Here is a 22,673-nt window from a genome sequence, read left to right on the forward strand (position 1 = left end):
CCCTAGCAGTCACGTGCTTCAGGTCCTGCGGCTCTGAAGTTCGCATCTACTCGGCTGCTGCCCGCTCCACAGGTATCGTTGAGCACAGTTCGCTTTACTCAGGACACGCGCACTGGCTCAGTGAGCAAGTTCAGTGCGGTGTTCCTGACAATGAGGTAGTAAAAGCAGAACCACTCCCTCCTCATATGTCCGCACAAGAGGCGGAGTTGACGGCACTCATTGAAGCGCTTAAAGGGGTTGACGGTAGACGTTACAATATTTACACAGACTCAAGGTATGCTTTCAGGGTGGCCCATGACTACGGTCCTATATGGAGGGCAAGAGACTTTCTTACATCAACAGGCACTCCTATTAAGCATGAGCACCTCATCAAACAGCTGATGGAAGCATTGCTGCTGCCCAAAGAGGTCGCCATAGTTAAGATAAAGGCACATACAAAGCTTAATACCACCAAAGCAAGAGGAAACGACAAAGCGGACCGAGCTGCCAAGGAAGCAGCCAGAAGGCCTAGGCACAATGAGACCCCTGAGGCACCTCCACTGGTTATGGTAAGCACTGAGTGTAACCACTTCGACTTGAGTATCTTGCAGGCTCTGACTCGGCAAACAACCGGGGAAGAGAAACAGGTCTGGTCGAAAGCTGGAGCTCGGGACCATGAAGGTTTGTGGATGGTGGGACAGCGGGTGTGTCTGCCTAGATCCTTGTATCCCGTCATGGCTAAAGCAGCCCATGGACCAACACATCTCTCTAAAAATGCCATGTGTTCTTTGGTGGATAAGCAATGGGTCGCCCCAGGTTTCACAACGGTTGCTGCTAGGTTCACACAGGCATGTCTGACATGCGCAGAACACAACCCAGAAGGTGTAGTGAAAGTACCACAGAAACACATACCTTAGTCCCTCTACCCATTTCAACGACTGCAGATTGACTTCATACAGTTACCCCCAGTAGCAACGTATGAATATGTGCTTGTGTGTATTGACCTCTTCTCAGGGTGGCCAGAAGCCTTCCCGATGCCGAAAGCCACTGCAAGGGCTACTGCAAAGAAGCTGATGTCAGAAGTTTTCTGTAGGTTCAGACTACCTGAAACCATAGAGTCCGATAGAGGTACCCACTTCACTGAAGAGGTAATGCAACATGTTATGCAAATGATGGGGGTCACACAAGCATTCCACACACCCTACAGACCACAAGCAACTGGTAAGGTTGAACGGCTGAATGGGACACTTAAGTTAAAGATTCAAAAAGCAAGTGAGGAATTGGGGAAACCTTGGACAGAATGTTTACCCCTAGCTTTGTTCTCCATTAGGTACACACCTAATAGAAAGACAAAAGTGTCCCCCTTTGAAGTTTTGCTTGGGTCAGCGCCAAGGTTAGGCCTATACATCCCACAGACACTGCAGCTACAGTGTGACAATCTCACCAGCTATGTCCAGAGCCTCCAGAAGAGGCTCTCGCTCATGCATAAACAAGTTTTTGATTCTATTCCAGACCCGGAGAGTCAAGAAGGAACCCACTCTCTTCAGCCTGGAGATTGGGTGGTAGTTAAAAGACACACATGGAAACCACTGGAGCCAAGGTTCGACGGTCCATTTCAAGTCCTCCTCACTACATCCACATCAGTAAAGTTTGAAGGAAAACCCACTTGGATCCATGCCAGCCACTGTAAGGCCCTGGAACGGAAAATAATGATAAGCCCAACACTGGCGCTTAGGCCTTTGAAGTACCTGGAGGGAGGAGGGTGAGAGAGTCATATCTGTTCTCAAAAGGGGGGACTGATAGGGAAGCCCTGATTCTTTGGGGTCCCTTCATACACTCTTAGGGTCCTGCTCCCCATACTTATATGAAACATTTCATATATGAGCTCTCAGAGAAAAGACCACCTCTTACCTAATCTTGTTATTCTCATTACTTATGCTATTCTTGCCTCTCACCTCTGTACCTCTTATAATTCACGTAACTAATGGGCATATCACAAGTTACACGTAGGCCTAATGATCAGGCTAGGTAGCTAATGAGGACACAGTCTTAGAATTAGATGAATCATTATAGATAAAGGGGCTATGAACCCTTACTAAGGCAGGTTAATGAGACTAATATTAGGGTCTTGTATAACTAATACCTGTTTCCACCTTTTTTTGGAATTTGCCGAATGCATTAATGACATCTAATGATTAACATACAAGGAACAAGAATCTGATTGGTTGAAAACCATTTATGCTTACTGCTGATTAAGTTATTGTCCAATGAAATATAATTATGTAATGTTAACACCCACTGAAAAGGGTATATATGAGCAAATCTTTTCATTAAAAGTGTGATTGGACAGCATCTTTGATACAGATACACCCTGTCTCTGTGTTAGTCTGTCACATTGCCTGGACAACAAGCTTACTAATCTGGCTACCATCCAATAGATATCTGAAGATCTCCCCCTTGAGAGATAAAGATCAAACCCATCAACATGTCCAGTGGAGTCACACGCAAAGCATTTGTACAGCATGGGAGCGAGGAGGGTGAGGCACATGTACAGTGGAGTCACACGTGAAGCATGTGTACAGCATGGGAGCGAGGTGGGTGAGGCACATGTCCAATGGAGTCACATGTAAAGCATGTGTACAGCATGGGAGCAAGGTGGGTGAGGCACATGGCGAGTGGAGTCACACGTGAAGCATGTGTACAGCATCTTAGCAAGGAAATGGGCATTTTCAGAACACAACCAATGAGTGAGTGGCATGTAGACCCACACACACTTGCACGGGGACCCTCGGCTGCCAGGATCTGCCCCGTGGAGCAGGAATATTGAAGGAGGAGAAGGGACTGTATTCATAATACCCAGGAGAAGTTTTCAGGGCTAATAGCCTTTGATGACTGAGACGTAAAGACTTGTGACATAGGCAGTAGCTGGTGGTAGGCCAAGTGTAGTAGTACAGTATATAGAACTGTATGCCACTGGCTTTAGACACATTACAGAACTAGTTTTCTTATTGCTTTCTTCATCGCACATTGCTTCTTGACTTTTAGATCTCTTGATTTCTCTGCAAAAAGCTTTGTATACTATTAGGAGAGAGACAGGAATGATTTTCAACAGTTAAACTTACATTTTCTGCTATTGCCATGACCGAGGGCAGCCTTATTTTCGGACACTTTCCAGGCAGCCTTGAATTCAATCTCTGTGGAGACCAGTAGCATATAGGCATCAGGTTATACAATGGAGAAGTATCTGAAAGTGGAACAAACTGTTGAAATAACAACATTGATCTCTTCAAGAAAATCTTAGTATAATACAGGTGCATCTCACAAAATTTGAATATCATCAAAAAGTTAATTTATTTCAGTTCTTTAATACAAAAAGTGAAACTCACATATTATACACTGTGTGCCTGAATTATTAGGCAAATGAGTATTTTGATCACATCATCCTTTTTATACATGTTGTCCTACTGCAAGCTGTATAGGCTTGAAAGCCAACTGCCAATTATGTAAATCAGGTGATTTGCATGTCTGTAATGAGGAGGGGTGTGGTCTAATGACATCAACACCCTATATAAGGTGTGCTTAATTATTAGGCAACTTCCTTTCCTTTGGCAAAATGGGTCAGAAGAAAGATTTGATGTACTCTGAAAAGTCAAAAATTGTGAGATGTCTTGCAAAGGGATGCAGCAGTCTTGAAATTGCCAAACTTTTGAAGCGTGATCACTGAACAATCAAGCGTTTCATGGCAAATAGCCAACAGGGTCGCAAGAAGCGTGTTGATAAAAAAAGACGCAAAATAACTGCCCATGAATTGAGGAAAATCAAGCGTCAAGCTGCCAAGATGCCATTTGCCACCAGTTTTGCCATATTTCAGAGCTGCAACGTTACTGGAGTATCAAGAAGCACAAGGTGTGCCATCCTCAGGGACATGGCCAAGGTAAGGAAGGCTGAAAAATGACCACCTTTGAACAAGAAACATAAGATAAAACATCAAGACTGGGCCAAGAAATATCTTAAGACTGATTTTTGTAAGGTTTTATGGACTGATGAAATGAGAGTGACTCTTGATGGGCCAGATGGATGGGCCCGAGGCTGGATCAGTAAAGGGCAGAGAGCTCCACTCCGACTCAGACGCCAGCAAGGTGGAGGTGGGGTACTGGTATGGGCTGGTATCATCAAAGATGAACTTGTGGGACCTTTTCGGGTTGAGGATGGAGTGAAGCTGAACTCCCAGACCTTCTGCCAGTTTCTGGAAAACACCTTCTTCAAGCAGTGGTACAGGAGGAAGTCAGTATCGTTCAAGAAAAACATGATTTTCATGCAGGACAATGCTCTATCACATGCATCCAAATACTCCACAGCGTGGCTGGCCAGTAAAGGTCTAAAAGAAGAAAAAATAATGACAAGGCCTTGTTCAGCTGATCTGAACCCCATAGAGAACCTGTGGTCCCTCATAAAATGGGAGATCTACAAGGAGGGAAAACAATACACCTCTCGGAACAGTGTCTGGGAGGCTGTGGTGGCTGCGACACACAATGTTGATCGCAAACAGATCAAGCAACTGACAGAATCTATGGATGGAAGGCTTTTGAGTGTCATCGTAAAGAAAGGTGGCTATATTGGTCACTGATTTTTTTTTTGTTTTTGAACATCAGAAATGTTTATTTCTAAATGTTGTGTTCTTATATTGGTTTACCTGGTGAAAATAAACAAGTGAGATGGGTATATATTTGGTTTTTATTAAGTTGCCTAATAATTCTGCACAGTAATAGTTACCTGAAAAAACATATCCTCCTAAGATAGCAAAATCTAAAAAAAAACCACTCCAACTTCCAAAAATATTAATCTTTGATATTTATGAGTAGTGTTGAGCATTCCGATACCGCAAGTATCGGGTATCGGCCGATACTTGCTGTATCGGAATTCCGATACCGACTTCCGATATTTTTTCAATATCGGAAGTCGGCATCGGAATCGGAAGTTCAAAGTTGATTGACAGCCTGACGTCATCATGATGCGCGGTGTGTGCGCATCATGATGCGCCGTCATTTCGGGCCTTCCGGGGGTCTCTGCCGGCCTGCCGGGGGGCTGTGCCGGCCTGCCGGGGGGCTGTGTGGACTGCCCGGGGTCTGTACCGGCCTGCCGGGGGGCTGTGCCGGCCTGTCGGTGGTCTGTGCACCCTGTGGGGGTCTGTACCGGCCTGCCGGGGGGCTGTGCCGGCCTGCTGGTGGTCTGTGCACCCTGTGGGGGTCTGTGCCGGCCTGCCGGGGGGCTGTGCCGGCCTGCCGGGGGGCTGTGCACCCTGTGGGGGTCTGTGCCGGCCTGCCGGGGGGCTGTGCTGATGTCCGGGGGTCTGTGCAAGCATCGTCCGATGGGACTACAAGTCCCATCTGGCGATGCCTGCTACCATGACAGTGATTGACACATTAGCCAATGATGGGACAGTAGTAGTCCCATCATCCGGCTAATGTGTTAAATGTTAAAAAAAAAAAAAAATTACATGCTACATACATACAACATGCATACTACATACATGCTACATTCATACTACATACTACATACATGCTACATATATACTACATGCAACATACATACTACATATATACTACATGCATGCAACATGCATACTACATATAAAAAAAAAATACTACAATTTCCCACACAGCAATGGCATAAAGTGAGACTAGGGACTTTTTTTTTTTTAAGTGGCGGAGGAATACAGTGCGGAAGGATACCTACCTTCCGTCATTGGATTCCTGCAGCCCGTAGAGAACGGCAGCAACAGCTGATGCTGCAGTTCTCTACCCAAGATCGTCGTGGGACACACTCGTGGACTGCTTCGGATCGTGGGTGAGTATTTTTGTGGTTTGTTATGTTAATATTTATTCCATAAAAGACAATGGCTTCGGGGAACAATGTGACAAGTATTGGTAAGTATGTTACTCTATGTTATATGTACTGTATGTCTATGTATGTATTGTATGAATGTATTGTATGTAGTATGTATGTAGTATATATGTGGTATGTATGTAGCATGTAGTATGTATGTAGTATGTATGTAGCATGCATGTAGCATGCAGTATGTATGTAGCATGCATGTAGTATATATGTAGTATGTATGTAGCATGTAGTATGTATGTAGCATGCATGTAGTATATATGTAGTATGTAGTATGTATGTAGTATGTATGTAGCATGTAGCATGCATGTAGTATGTATGTAGTATATATGTGGTATGTATGTAGCATGTAGTATGTATGTAGCATGCAGTATGTATGTAGCATGCATGTAGTATATATGTAGTATGTATGTAGCATATATGTAGTATGTATGTAGCATGTAGTATATATGTAGTATGTATGTTGCATGTAGTATATATGTAGTATGCATGTTGCATGCATGTAGTATATATGTAGTATGTATGTTGCATGTAGTATATATGTAGTATGTATGTTGCATGTAGTATATATGTAGTATGCATGTTGCATGCATGTAGTATATATGTAGTATGTATGTTGCATGTAGTATATATGTAGTATGTATGTTGCATGTAGTATATATGTAGCATGTATGTAGTATGTAGTATGAATGTAGCATGTATGTAGTATGCATGTTGTATGTATGTAGCATGTAATTTTTTTTTTTTTTTTTACATTCAACACATTAGCCGGATGATGGGACTACTACTGTCCCTTCATTGGCTAATGTGTCAATCACTGTCATGGTAGCAGGCATCGCCCGATGGGACTTGTAGTCCCATCGGACGATGCCTGCACAGACCCCCGAAGCCTGCACAGCCCCCCGGAGCCTGCACAGCCCCCCGGCAGGCCGGCACAGCCCCCCGGCAGGCCGGCACAGACCACCGGAGCCTGCACAGACCCCCTGGCAGGCCGGCACAGCCCCCCGAAAGGCCCGTACAGACCCCAGAGAGGCTGTACAAGGGAAAAACAGGATTTTTCTTATTCCGATACCGGAAGTCCCATAGACTTGAATGGGACTTCCGGTATCGGAATCGGCGATACCGATACTTTTTTTTAAGATCGGCCGATCCATTCCGATCCGATACTTTGAAGTATCGGACGGTATCGCTCAACTCTATTTATGAGTCTTTTGGGTTGATTGACAACATAGTTGTTGTTCAATAATAAAAAGAATCCTCTCAAATACAACTTGCCTAATAATTCTGCATGCAGTGTATAGAGTCATTACAAACAGAGTGATCTTTTTCAAATGTTTATTTCTGTTAATGTTGATGATTATGGCTTACAGCCAATAAAAACCCAAAAGTCATTATCTTAGTAAATCAGAATACTTTATAACACCAGCTTGAAAAAATGATTTTAAAATGCGAAATGTTGGCCTACTGAAATGCATATTCCGTAAATGCACTCAATACTTGGTCAGGGCTCCTTTGGCATCAATTACTGCATTCAGGTGGCATGGCATGGAGGCGATCAGCCTGTGGCACTGCTGAGGTGTTATGGAAGCCAAGGTTGCTTTGATAGCAGCCTTCAGCTCGTCTGCATTGTTGGGTCTGGTGTCTCTCATCTTCCTCTTGACAATACCCAATAGATTCTCTATGGGGTTAAGCTCAGGCAAGTTTGCTTGCCAATCAAGCCCAGTGATACTGCTGTATTTAAACCTGGTATTGGTACTTTTGGCAGTGTGGACAGGTGCCAAGTCCTACTGGAGAATTAAATTTTGATCTCCAAAAATCTTGTCAGCAGAGAGAAGCATGAAGTGCTCTAAAATTTCCTGGTAGACGGCTGCACTGACTTTGGTCTTGATAAAACACAGTGGACCTACACCAGCAGATTACATGGAACCCCAAACCATCATTGACTATGGAAATTCCACACTAGACCTTGGAAATCATTAAAGGGTGTACTTGGTCTGCAATAATTCTTTGGCGTGTGGTTTGTTCCAAATTAACATCTAGGTAAATGTCAGGACTAGTGATGAGCGAGCACTAAAATGCGCGGGCGCTGGTTGCTCGGGTCGAGCTAATTGGAATGCTTGGGTACTCGGACAGAACAACGAGCCCAATGTAAGTCTATGGAAGACCTGAAAACAAAAATGTTCCTTCACCACTTGGGCTATGTTTACATGCAGCGTTTTTAATGCGTTTTTCAACTTTAGCATTGCTTTCAACCAATACAAATGCATTCACTGGGAAATGTCATTGTAACATTTAACAACCTTAGCTGGCCATGTGGTGTGTGACACATAAGCAGACCCATCTTGTTTCCAAAAAAATTCACACCCCTCCCACCTATAAAGTACCCATATCCAAAATAAATTTTTACATCCAGTAACTTACCACTGACATCTGATTACAGCGTTTTTCTTCATCTTGTCAAACCTTCACCTTAATGTTCTAACACCGTGACTGTTTCGCTGTATCGTTTGTAGCACTGATCACCGCACCACTGAAAATACAAAATGTCACATATATGTACACATTTCTTTTCTGAATAAGAAACCCTTCCATACCAGGCCACTTTCTTCCATTATCAATAAACAAACATTCATATAGCACATAATTGTTATTCACATAAGGAGCTAGAGCTTTATTGTCCCCCGTCAGTAAATCAATTATCAAACAGTGAAATATTCCAGAACATAGTTATCAGAAAGCAGAGCAAGTAGAGTAACCATAAACTATCAATAAAATGTAAAAAGGTCATTTATTGAAAAAATCACTTAAAATGATTACCATTAAATACATATGAGTCAAAATAAGGAGGAAAATGTGGGGATCATCAAAACCAGGTGTGGGCAATTAATTTTCCCGAGGGGCCACATGAGAGACAATGACTGTTTTGGAGGGCCGAACCAATAGCTTGAAATTAATTCTACTCAATAATAATTTATTAATATTAATTGTATCACTTAATATTGAGCAGAATTCAGTATGCTGACACCCCCTTATATATCTTTAAACCCCCCACAGCGCCTTATATATAGCATGAGCCTCACACAGCCTACTACATATGCGGCATGAGCCCCACACAGCCTCCCCATATGCAGCATGAGCCTCACACAGCCTACTACATATAAGGCATGAGCCCCACACAGCCTCCCCATATGCAGCATGAGCCTCACACAGCCTCCCCCATATTCGGCATGAGCTTCACACAGCCTACTACATATGCGGCATGAGCCCCACATAGCCTCCCCATATGCAAACACCATAGAGAGACAAAGGTCCTCCAAAGACACTTAATAAAAAGGTATATATTTTATTAATATTGCAAAAAATTAAAAAGAGAGACTGTCAACCATACAGAAACTGGACAGTAGCTTGACACTAGATGAACACAGGATATTAGTGACTGCTGCATGATTTAAAACGAGTACAACACATGACAAAGCATGCAAAAATGTGCATAATGGATACGAGAAATTACAAGTGCTAGTGCAGCAATGGAGTAGTTTTAAGTTTCAAATTAAGATAGATAAATTTCATGTACTAAAAATTAATCCCGTATTCCACACAGCTAAAGACATATAGTATATGCGAAAAATACAAAGTATGCTGGTACAATAAAATAATTACATATTTGAAACTAAAATAGTTAACTATTAATCCCTGTGTATTCAAAATTGGTCATGATTGATTGATACGTAATGTAATTTCAATGAACACAGTTAACACACAGACATTGCTGGTCTTTCCATAGCTGGTCCTCTCACAGGGAAACAAAGCCCTTGATGAAAATAAAACAAAACCTAATATAAAGAGAGAGTCAGGTATGGAGAGTGCACCTCATAACAGAACAAATGAGCAGTTCATAAGCCACATAGATTATATTTACCCAGACTTGGAGACCACCCAGTGTCCCCCTTAATGCGTGTTTCAACAGAAGTCTTTCTCAGAAGGGGTGATCAACATATACAGCATGAGCCCCAGACAGCCTCCCTATATATGGCATGAGCCCCACACAGCCTCCCCATGTTCAGCATGAGCCCCACACAGCCTCCCCATGTACAGCATGAGCCCCAGACAGCCTCCTATATATGGCATGAGCCCCACACAGCCTCCCCATGTTCAGCATGAGCCCCACACAGCCTCCCTATATACATCATGAGCCCTACATAGCCTCCCTATATACAGCATGAGCCCCACACAACCTTCCCATATACTGCATGACAGTATACAGCCTTCCCATAGCCTTCCCATGTGCAGCATGTCACCACAATAGCCTCCCCATGTGCTGCATCTCACCCCCATAGAATCCCCATGTGCTGTCACCCCCATAGAATCCCAATGTTCACCCCATAGGATCCCCATGTTCACCCTCATAGAAACCCCATGTTCACCCCCATGAAAAAAAAAATACCACATACTCACCTCGGTCCTGTTCCCAGGCGCCCTGCTTCTGCATCTGCCTCCAGAGTGCTGACTCTTCGGTGGTACACAGCTAACGCGGTGACATGACGTCACCGCGCCAGCTGTTTCAGATGCTGATTGGTGGAGAAAATGGCCAAAGGCCCCTCCTCCACCAATGCTGACTGCGGGAGACAGTGAGCAGGCGGGAGACGGTGGGCAGGCGGGCACAGTGCAGCCCGCAGACCTCAGGTTTCCAGCCCCATGGTGATCTCGGTCCGCACTGAGACAGCCAGAGGGCCGGATGTGGCTCGCGGGCAGCACTTTACCCAGGTCTGATCAAAACCATCTAATATGTAAAGCAGCACTCAAAAATGAAGTACACTTAATCAATCAATCACAAAGCGCCACATGTTAGAAAGAAAGGTCAAGTGGCCATAGGCAAAAAGGTTTAAGTGGAGAGAGTGAGTTAGGCCGGGGTCACACTAGTGTTGAACACAGACGAGTGCTATGCGATAAAACATCGCATAGCACTCGGACAAGTGTTAATCTATAGTCAGCTCACATCAGCATGTTTTTTTCTCGGGCGTATTCTACATGCGTGTAAAATCGCAGCATGCTGTGATTGTACCAGTATATCATTCGAGTCTCGCCAATGCAAGCCTGTGGGTGCGAGCAAAAATTGCACACCACACGGACCATGCGAGTGCTGTCCGATTTTTACGCACCAGTTTCCTTTGAAATGCCGGTATTTCATGTGCGGCTACAGTAAAATCACACTGACAGGGTAGAATAGAATACATAGATATATAGATGTCAGTGACAAGCACATATATATATATATATATATATTTATATTGCATAGAGAGGTAGATAGACAAAAAGCCAGCAATTCATCTGCTGTGTTCTGTAAAATCACTGCAGGAGCCGACAGGATAGAAGAGATGGATTACTTTCAGTAAATACAAATACAACAGGTAGATACAGTGGGGAAAAAAAAGTATTTAGTCAGTCACCAAATGTGCAAGTTCTCCCACTTAAAAAGATAAGAGAGGCCTGTAACTGACATCATAGGTAGACCACAACTATGAGAGTAAAAAAAAAGAAAACAAATCCAGAAAATCACCTTGTCTGATTTGGCAAGATTTATTTTGCAAATTATGGTGGAAAATAAGTATCTGGTCATTAACAAAAGTTCATCTCAATATTTTGTTATATAACCTTTGTTGGCAGTGACAGAGGTCAAATGTTTTCTGTAAGTCTTCACAAGGTTGGCACACACTGTTGGTGGTATGTTGGCCCATTCCTCCATGCAGATATCCTCTAGAACAGTGATGTTTTGGTCGTGTAGCTGGGCAACTCAAACTTTCAAATCCCTCCAAAGGTTTTCTATGGGATTGAAATCTGGATACTGGCAAGACTACTCCAGGATCTTCATACTGCTTTGTTGCCCTGGCGGTGTGCTTGGGATCATTATCATGCTGAAAGACCAATCCACGTTTCATCTTCAATGCACTTGCTGATGGAAGGAGGTTTGCACTCAAAATCTCACGATACATGGCCCCATTCATTTTTTCATGTTCACAGATCAGTCATCCTGGTCCCTTTGCAGAGAAAAAACCCAAAGCATGATGTTGCCACCCCCATGCTTCACAGTAGATATTGTGCTCTTTGGATGCAACTCAGCATTCTGTCTCCTCCAAACAAGATGAGTTTTGTTTCTACCAAACAGTTCTACTTTGGTTTCATCAGACCATATGACATTCTCCCAATTCTCTTCTGGATAATTCAAATGCTCTCTAGCAAACTTCAGATGGGCCCGGACATGTACTGGCTTAAGCAAGGGGACACGTCTGGCTCTGCAGGATCTGAGTGCCTGGCGGCGTAGTGTCTTACTGATGGTAGCCTTTGTTATGATGCTCCCAGCTCTATGCAGGTCATTCACTAGGTCACCCCATGTGGTTCTGGGATTTTTGCTCACCGTTGTGATCATTTTGACCCCACAGGGTGAGATCTTGTGTAGATCCCCAGATCGAGGGAGATTATCAGTGCTCTTGTATGTCTTCATTTTTATTATTATTGCTCCCACAGTTGATTTCATCATACCAAGCTGCTTGCCTATTGCAGATTCAGTATTCCCAACCTGGTGCAGGGCTACAATTTTGTTTCTGGTGTCCTTCGACAGCTCTTCACCATTGTGGAGTTTGGAGTGTGACTGTTTGAGGTTGTGGACAGGTGTCTTTTATACTGATAACAAGTTCAAACAGCTGCCATTACTACAGGGAATAAGTGAAGGACCGAGGAACCTCTTAAAGAAGTTACAGGTCTGTGAGAGCCAGAAATCTTGCATGTTTTTAGATGACCAAATACTTATTTTCCACCATAATTTACAAAATAAATCTTGCCAAATCAGACAAGGTGATTTTCTGGATTTGTTTTCTCATTTTGACTCTCATAGTTGTGGTCTACCTATGATGTCAAGTACAGGCCTCTCTCATCTTTTTAAGTGGGGGAAAAATTGGTGACTGACTAAATACTCTTTTTCCCCACTGTATATACAGCTCTGGCAAGAGACCACCACATCAAAACCCTGTCATGGGCAGACCATTCTCCAGACCTAAACCCCATTGAAATCCTCTGGAATGTAATTAAGAGGATGCCAGTAATGATGCGGTCACCTCATCACTGGCATTTTCCCATGGTCCAGAGGTCACTGCAGTTCAGCCCGGCTGGGAGGGCAGCCTCAGTGATGTCACCACTAGTCACTGAGGCTGCACTTGCAGCATCTCATTCACCAGTGGTTTCAGCCAGGATGGTTGCATCTTGGCACCATTCAGGTTGAAAACTGTTTAGACATGGATTACAGCGTGGGACAGAACCAAGGACAGGTATGGTATATTGTTGTTTTTTGTTTTACTTTTATTACATGAGATCAAGGGCTTTGCAGGAATTAAGTGAGGCTGTAAGTATGGCTTAATTAAGAGTATTTAAGGAGTCTGTGTCATTATTTCAAATAAAGGACTTTATTCTGGGTGTCTGTGTTTTCTTACAATGTGACTATGGGGTGAGTAATGGGGGTGTCTTATTAACACCTCTCCATTACTAGCCTCGGGGCTTGATGTCACCTGATGGTGATATCAACCCACCCAACTATTACCCCACTTGCCACTGCTACAGGGCAAGTGGGAATAGTGATGCTAAGTGCCTTTTCTGGGGTGGCTGAGAGCTCATGTTTTTACCTAGGTGGTCCAGTATCCATAGCCCCTTTCTAGGCTGTTAATATCAGCACACAGCTGGCTGCATAGCCTTTGCTGGTTATTAATTAAAGGGGGACCCCACGTCATTTTTTAGGGGGTCCCCTATTTTAATAGCCAGTAAAGGCTAACTATACAGTTGACAGCTGACATTACTAGCCTGAGAAGCTCCATGTTTATTACCCCCTTCTCAGCCTATAAACATCTGCCCCCAGTCGCCGGTTTTCCCCCTGCTGGTTACGAAAATTGTGAGGGATCTCACGCTATTTTTTTCCAAAAAATAATATTTTATTAATAAAATACAAGTCTGATAATTTGCACACACACTTAACTAATTGTATTTGTCACTGACATTTACATATCTACCTATTCCACTTGTATATAATCCATCTCTTCTATCTTGTCGGCTCCTGCTGTGATTTTACAGAACCCGGATATTAATTACCGGCTTTTCTTGTATCTATCTCTTTATGCAATATTAATATATATATGTGTGTGTCACTGACATATATACAGTTCTGGCAAAAATTAACAGACCACCACAACAAAACCCTGTCATGGGCAGCCCATTCTCCAGACCAGAACCCCATTGAAACCTCTGAAATGTAATCAAAGGATGTTGGATAGTCACAAGCCATCAAACAAAGAAGAAATGCTTACATTTTTGCGCCAGGAGCAGTGTGAAAAACTGGTGGAAAGCCTGCCAAGACACATGAAAGCTGTGAATAAAAATCATGGTCATTCCACAAAATATTGATTTCTGAACTCTTCCTGAGTTAAAACATTAGTATTGTTGTTTCTAAAGTATTACAAACTTGTTTTCTTTGCATTATTTGAGGGCTGAAAGCACTGGGGTTTTATTTTATTATTTTGACCATTTTTCTTTGTCAGAAAAAAAATACAAAATTTATTGCTTAGAAATTTGGAGACATGTTGTCAAAAGTTGATAGACTAAAAGAACAAGTTACATTTTACTCAAAAATATACCTAGAAAGAGAAAAATCATAAACTGAACATTTGAAAGTGGTTTCTTAATTTTTGCCAGAGCTGTATATACTGTATATCTATTCTATGTGTATACTGTATATCTATTTTATCTATTCTATTCTAACCTGTCACTCTGTGATTATACTGTACGCAGCAAATCATTTGCCGGCTTTTAATCTATCTATGACATATATATGCACAGTATATACTGTATGTGTGTGTGCGTGTGTGTTTTGTAGAATATTTCCTTTGAAAATGCTGTGTAAATGACAGAGAATTGCTGTATGTAAAAGCTCATGTTAAAATCGCTTTGCAATCAGATAGCAATCACACTTCATTTGGATGCAAATCGGATGCTAAGTGTGAGAAATCGGATGGTACTCACATGACACTCGCATTACACCGATTTTTCATATGGTAAGTGTGACCCCGGCCTTACAAGTAGTGCTGCTTACTTACCCATGAAAGGGGAGGATCGAGAAACCCACCAGCACCGCCCCGACGTGCCTTTTGTGTATACCTTTTTCAAGGAGAGGTATTTTTTCTATTACTTTATATGCCCACTGAACCCGTGGTGAACAGGATAGGCAGTCTCATCATTCTGCGGATATGCAACCCAATACACAGCAAACAGCAACAGACTCTGGGTTCTCACACCTTTCTATAATAACCAGAAGTAACTTTTCTGCAAGTTTGGGCTACAGTTGTTCTTCGCTGAAACCAAAAAGTTAATTATTTCAGCATGTAATTTATACTTATTATATTCTATTCAATAATTATGCAGTAGTGTTCAAAATAATAGCAGCGTGTATAAAAACAGGAGCGTTAATCACAAAATCTTTATACCAGTTTTTATATCCGTGCTTTTGGAACATTGCACACTGATTTCTAATTCAAAACGTAGAGAAATGCATATAATTTTAAACTACTTTACAGAAAATAACAGAAATGGACATTGGGCTGTTCTAGAAAATAGCAGTGCCTGCATTTGTCTTTACAAACTTACAATATGTGCTTTTTTTGTGGATTTAGCATTCCTGTGAGTCACTAACCTAATATTTAGTTGTATACCTACAGTTTTTTCGAACTGCTTCACATCTATGTTGCATAGAGTCAACCAACTTCTGGCAGCAATTATCTGGCAATTGTTGTCTTTGCCTCAGAAACTGTGTTTTTAATGTCACCCCACAAGTTTTCTATCGGATTAAGGTCCGGGGATTGGGCCGGCCGCTCCATAACCTCAATTTTGTAGGACTGGATCCAAGATTTTGCTCCTTTACAGGTGTGTTTAGCGTGGTTGTCTTGTTGAAACACCCATTCGAAGGGCATATCCGCTTCAGCGTAAGGCAACATGACCTCTTCAAGTTTTTTAATATATGCAAACTGGTCCATGATCCCTGGTATGTTGTAATAGGTCTGGCACCTTAGTAACATGCCCATATCATGATGCTTGCACCACCATGTTTCACTGTTTTCAGAGTGTACTGTGGCTTAAATGCAGAGTTTGGGGTCATCTGGACCCAAAAAGAACAATTTTACTTTCATCAGTCCACAAAATGTTTCTCCATTTCTCTTTAGTCAAGATGATGTGTTCTTTGGCAAATTGTATCTGCTTCAGTACATGTCTTTTTTTTAACAGTGGAACTTTGCGGGAACTTCTTGCTAAGAGGTTAGCTTCACACAGGCGTCTTCTAACTGTCTCAGTCCTCACAGGTAACTTGAGACTGTCTGATCATGTTGGAGCTGATCATTGGCTGAGCCTTTGCAATTCTGGCTATTTTTCCATCCATTCAAATGCTTGGAATGCTTCTGTTTTCTTCCACGTCTCTCTGGTTTGGCTTTCCATTTTAAAGCACTGGAGATCATTTTAGCTGAACCTATCATTGTCTGCACTTCTTTATATATTTTACCCTCTTCAATCAACTTTTTAATTAAAGTATGCTGTTCTTCTGAACAATGTCTCGAACGACCCATATCTCTCAGGCTTTCAAGGAGAAATGCATGTACAACATGTCCTGGCTTCACCCTTAAATAAGGGCCACCTGACTCACACCTGTATCTTCACAGAATGATTGACCTCACTAATTGTATTTCACACTGCTATTATATTGAACACATCCCCTTTCAATTAATTATTCTAATACACAGACTCATAAACCTGCAGATCATGAATGCGGAGTCTATTGGTTTTCTTGGAATCTACTGCACCAACTGGTAATTGTTTGACATGTGGTATTATAATTTATTCCAGAAACATGGATTAATCTGGTTAGTCATATTGGACTGCTATTATTTTGAACACTACTGTATGTTAACTATCTGCAATGTACATGTGCATCACGACAAAACGATAGGACTGATGTAATTATTGGATCATTTACACTTCTGACACCAAAAGGTCCATATGTTTTTTTTGCTCCAGGCAGTGGTTGACATTGGAGATAGGAAGAAGCTTGAGCTTCTAAGTCATAAGAGAGCAATCTGTGATATTAAAAGATGTTATTCTGCTGTGACAAATCTTCTTAAAGGGCATCTTCAAATGAAATTCTGACACAATGACAATGCTATGACAGGTTTTTACTCATTTAACACCATTAGTGGAATATCAAGGACACGACTCCTCAATATTGAAACTGCAACACCAAGAATGAAAAGTTATGGAATTATAGAAATCACAACATCGATAAACATGTTAATGATATGCAAATGATGTAAACATGGAAACAACATTTTCAAAAAGGTTTCAATTTATTCAGTATTGAGTATGAACGCCACACACAGAAATCCCAACATTTACACTCCATAGCATGTTATAAAGGAGGTCATTAATGGTTATTTTGCAGGCTGGTGATGTGGGCGGGTTCTAATTTCTCTTAATCTTGGAACCCCTCCTCTAAACGGATATTCTTCCCATGTGTATTGTGCTGTTGTGCTTACTCTGCACTTTCGTATGGGCTAGAAACCTCTGCTAGATCTGTGTCCTTGGCACTGGGATTAGTAGCATACACACTAGGAGACGTTGGGTCCGGTTCAACACATTTTTACTGTACAGTTCAGTTACATTCAGCTGCGGCATACAGCATGGGGCAGAGCCCCCTCTGGTTGATGTTCCCATAAAACAATGCACTTCAAGGTCCTGCCTCCAGTCTGCCACCACTTCAACAGCTTCTGTTGGCACTAAGGACTCCCTGTCCAGCAACACACCTTTCCTGAGGTCTGCCAGCGTTTCCTTTTCCCTAACCAGTCTCTTCCTTTTAAAAGATAGTAAGATGTACTCCAATGTGTCTTCTGGGCCATAAGCCCTGGATCGTCCAGGGATCTATGCTAGACTCTCGGTGCGCCCTCCTCCTGTTTGGCAGCATAGTACTGTAATTGCCCATCGCCGCTTGTACTTGAAGTGACTTGATCCTGGCACTATCACTGTCTGAGACTCTCACTCTTGCTGAACTATCTCATCAAGAAGTGCTTCCACTTATTGTTTGATACAACCCCTCCCAGTATGTGGGCTATTCCAAATATATTTAACTGCTTCTTAACCCTATGTACTAACCATATCCCTAAAGCCTTGCACTAGTTCCCCTAGTGGACAGTCTTCTCTAATGTCTGGAGATGGCCTTGAGGATAAACCTCCAGGAACCCAAAACACAGACCAGCCATTAGCATAAAATGCACATTTATATATATAAAACATGTCAACATATGATACTTCTATAAAATACACCTCTCTCTTACCACAATGTTTTCTTTAGCACTGTTCACCCTCTTACATGCACCCAAGGCAAAAGATAGTCGTCCTCGACCATACTGTACTAGAATAAAAACACATAAAAAACATTATATTCAAAATACTTCATAAACAGTCCACATCCCATATACAACATCCTCTCTTTTGTGTCTGTGAATCGTACTGACCCCTGGACCCACTAGGTTTGGACCCTGGAAAGATTGTTCGTGTCTCTTTGGTTGGGGCAATAGGCCCAATACAACAAATGGCTGTAAACTCGAACAACTGAGGGGAACTCCGGTGTTAGGGGCTGGCGGAATGCACCAAATAATAAAGATGGTATTTAGGTGCGTTCGCAGCCCGGGGTCCACCGTTCAGAGGTGTTAACTGCTGCTCGGAAATGGCCGACGTGATATGGCAGTATAATAAAGGGACACATGGGGTTAACCTCACCCAGTGTGTACAGAGGCGGACTCTGTTACCTCACAGAGCCGCACAACCGCCAAATAATAAATGCCGCAGCCTGTTTGTACTCACAGAGCTTGGCAGTGTGAGTGCTAGCGTATAGTCACAGGACTCTGCCCCTGAGACACTGGGTTGGAGTCCCTCTAGACAAGCTAGTGCTCAACACTACGGCTGTGGTGCCAGCAGGACAATAGCTGGAGGAAATGCGCACTCATTGTAGACTGCACCGCTCTGGCGGACGCCACTAACCTCCCTGACTAGGGCACGGAAAGCGCATGACTTGTGCATGGCGCCACACTGGCAGTTGCAGCTACTTACTGTGGCAATGTACAGATTTGCCTTGTGCTGAAGGGCACAATATGGCGCTAAGAAGAATGCTGTGACTTGGAGCACAGTGGCGTGAGCACAGCCACCTTTTGGCACTGACTCTAACTCTGAATCCCTAACGACAAGCACAACCAAGGGTAGGGGTTTCCAATGAGTCAGTCACCAGATACATGCATCCATCATCATACGCACCATGAGTATTAGAGTCTATACTAGCGCATGGCCGAGCGGCCATGCGGCTCTTTTATAGCAGCATCCTTCCGGGACCTTCCTGACCTTCCTGATGGTCCAATCCGAGCTGGAGAAGGACCTGAGCATGTGACCCCCGATTTCCAATGAGAGATCGTCCCAAGAGCATGCTCAGTGGACCGAAAGGAGGACTTAGTCCCTGGAGTAGCTCGCTGCTTACCAGCATGCGTTGCTATAGCTGGACCAGAGGTGGCAGCAGCAACCAAACCTACAGAGCTGGTCTGAGCAGAGGGCCTGGATCAATGAGTCTGCTGAGCAGCCTCCTCTGTGGCCAGAGAGGAATGGGAGACTGCCGAATGCAAGGCTCGGGATCTCTGCTATGCAGCTACAGAAACCCGACGCCTAACATTACCCCTCCTCCTAGGGCCCCCTCCTCTCTGAGCCTCACTATGCTCAAAAGCTGCAATGAGAAGCGGAGCGTGGATGTTCTCCACTGGGTCCGAGCCTCTGGACCATGACACTTCCAGTCCTCCAAATAAAACTTTTTACCGCACACCACCCTGCATTCCACGATGGCATTGACCTCAAACTCGGTCTGATGTCCCTGCAGATGACTTTGAGAACCGGGACATGTCAACAGGCTTAAGGAGGGACACGTGTAAGGTGTCAGTGATAGCCAAGTGTGGTGGAAGGGCCAGACTGTAAACCACAGGGTTGATCTGCTCAAGGACCTTGAAGGGGCCAATGTAGTAAGGTGCGAACTTAGTGGACTCAACCCACAGCCTGATGTTTCGGGCGGAGAGCCACACTAAGTCACCAGGGGCAAAGGTCAGAGCAGGGCGCAGGTGTGCGTTAGCGGAGATCCTCATTCTCTCGTTGGAGGCCCAGATAGCATCCTGAGTGTGGTCCCAAATGTCACGGGCCTCCACCGCCCAGTCTGCCACCATAGAGTCAGTGGATGACACGGGCATGGGCACAGGGACGCGCGGATGCTGGCCGTAATTTATGAGGAATGGGGTCTGACCAGTGGAGTCGGCCACAGCATTGTTCAAAGCGAACTCCAGCCACGGCAGCAAGGATGCCCAGTCATCCTGCCTGGTCAAGACAAAATGTCATAGATATATGACCAGGGTCTGGTTAGCTCTCTCTACCAGCCCGTTTGTCTCGGGAATGATAGGCTGAGGAGAGATTTAGCTCAATGCTGAGCAGGGTACAGATCTCTCTCCAGAACCGAGATGCAAACTGAAGACCCCGGTCGTTGACAATCTTATCCGGTATGCCATGCAGGCGGAAAACATGTTTAATAAACAACGCTGCCAGGCCCCGTGCAGAAGGTAACCGGGAGAGAGGTACCAGGTGCACCATCTTGGAGAAGTGGTCAGTGACAACCCAAATGACCGTGCTGCCACTGGACTTGGGCGGTCCCACCACAAAGTCCATACCGACCATCTCCCAAGGCCTGTCTGCTACCGGAAGAGGGTAAAGTAGCCCAGCGGGCCACTGCCAAGAGGACCTATTCTGGGCGCAAGAGACGCATGCCTGAATATAGTCCCTGACATCATGGGCCATATGCGGCCACCAGTACATCCTCGCCAGAAGCTCAGAGGTCCGTTTTGTCCCAAAATGTCCACCCACCCTGGACGAATGAGCCCAAGAGAGGACCTCCGGTCACAGAGGGGCAGGGACAAATGTCTTGCCTGGAGGTACTGACTCAAGCACGACCGGAGCCATGGTCCTCAGGCTCTCGGACGGGACAATCAGCCGAGGCTCCACCTCCAATGACACCACGGAGCCGTGTCTCACCGGATAGGAAATGGAGGGTGAAATGAAACCGGGAGAAGAACAAGGACCATCCTAGTTCTAACCTCTTCAGAGATGAGTTCTGCTTTTGTCTTGGATGTAATGAAAACCCAAGAATAGTCTTTCAGCCACGTGAGCCAAGCCATGAAAAGACCTTCATGAAGGTCCTACTCCAGAAAATATGTTGTGGGGTGGCATAATGTTCAGTAGCCGGATGGTTTTCATTGTAGGTGCACTAGCAGCTCAGCATTACATTAGTTTAGTCTCTGAACCTGTATATGGTGTGTATGGCCAAATTTCCAATGTGTCCCAGGAGCCGTTTTTCAACACGACAATGCCAGGCCATATGTTATTTATGCTACTGTGAGCAGCCGCCATGGCCTAACGTGTCTCCGGACTTGTCTCCCATTGATCACATCTGGAATGTTATTGGTCAGCAATTGCAAAGGGAGCTGCCAGCATCGGATCTTGATGATTTGCGCGTCAAAGTGCATTCAGTGTGGAAGAACATTCCTCAAACAACCAATAATAATCTCATTGATAACATGTCATAGTGTTACAACATACCTGTCCCTAATCTGGGCCCTGCTCCATCTGCCCTGGTCCATTTAAGTTTTTTGTACTCCACGTTGGGCTTTGCAGGTGACCTGGCGTGCTTCCACCTGATGACCTGCCTAGACCTATTTAAAGGGTTTCTAAGACACACATTCGGACTGTCACAATGTGACACGACCCAACAGGGGGTTGGTCAGCGGACGACGCAACACACACGCACACAACAGGATGGAAATGGGGAGAGGAAGGCCCTACTGAAAGGGAAATGGGGGATGGTAACCACCTGAGCTCAAACATAGCATGTGGTTTCCTGACATCCTACGCCTGCCCGCAGTTTCCTGCATTCCACCTGTTTGCCAACAGTTTACTGATGTCCCCTGCCTATGGTTTTCTCTACTCAATCTGCTTGAATGGATTTTCCTGACGCTCCACCTCTTCTAGTGAGCCTAACAGATAACAAGGTCCCAAAGCCTTGCTGAGGATTACAGACTTCTTTGGGAGGGACCCTTTAAGAGGGGTACTGTTACACACCAGTCCCTGGTCTGGGCTCTGCTGCATCTGCCCCAGTCCATTGAAATTTTTGGGCTTCACATCGGGCTTTGCAGGTGGCCTGGCGTGTTTCCATGTGATGAACTGCATGGGCTAATTTAAGGGCTTCTAAGACACAAACTCAGGCCTTGATATTGAATCTGAGATTAGATTTGCAGTTTGTATGTACATCAAACTGGCTGTGAGCTGCAGGATGTCTCCTGATGACCAGCTGCTCCAAGCACTTCTTTGTACTTGTCTGTGGCTTCTTGTGACTCCGGCGTTCTATCGGTTACCTGTCCCTGCATCTCCTGGACCTCTTCTCTGTGTCTGTCTGTGGTTTTCAGGATGTTTTCCTGGCTGTGTGTGGATTCCATGGTTGCTGATTTTCCCATTTCTCCAGATTATTAACTGCTACCTGCTTGCCTGCGGTTTCCTGAGGCCCTCCGCCTGCCTGCAGTTTACTGCACTCCACCCACTTGTTTGCGGTATCCTGACATTCTCAGCCTGCCTGTGGTGTCCTGCACTTCACCTGCTTG

General features: G+C 44.2%; 1 long non-coding RNA gene across 1 annotated transcript; it reads right to left on the reverse strand.

Moving 5' to 3' along the window:
• Nucleotides 1-3,098: 3,098 nt before the first annotated feature.
• LOC141059007 (uncharacterized) lies at nucleotides 3,099-18,363 on the reverse strand. Its single transcript, XR_012222367.1, has 3 exons — nucleotides 18,279-18,363; nucleotides 8,296-8,404; nucleotides 3,099-3,223 (listed from the first exon to the last, which is right to left on the reverse strand). It is a non-coding gene; the product is annotated as an uncharacterized lncRNA (long non-coding RNA).
• Between the last annotated feature and the right edge of the window lie 4,310 nt (nucleotides 18,364-22,673).

This window comes from Dendrobates tinctorius, unplaced genomic scaffold (assembly GCF_039654945.1).
Source record: "Dendrobates tinctorius isolate UK_male_01 unplaced genomic scaffold, ASM3965494v1 ptg000223l, whole genome shotgun sequence".
Classification (NCBI taxonomy): Eukaryota; Metazoa; Chordata; class Amphibia; order Anura; family Dendrobatidae; genus Dendrobates; species Dendrobates tinctorius.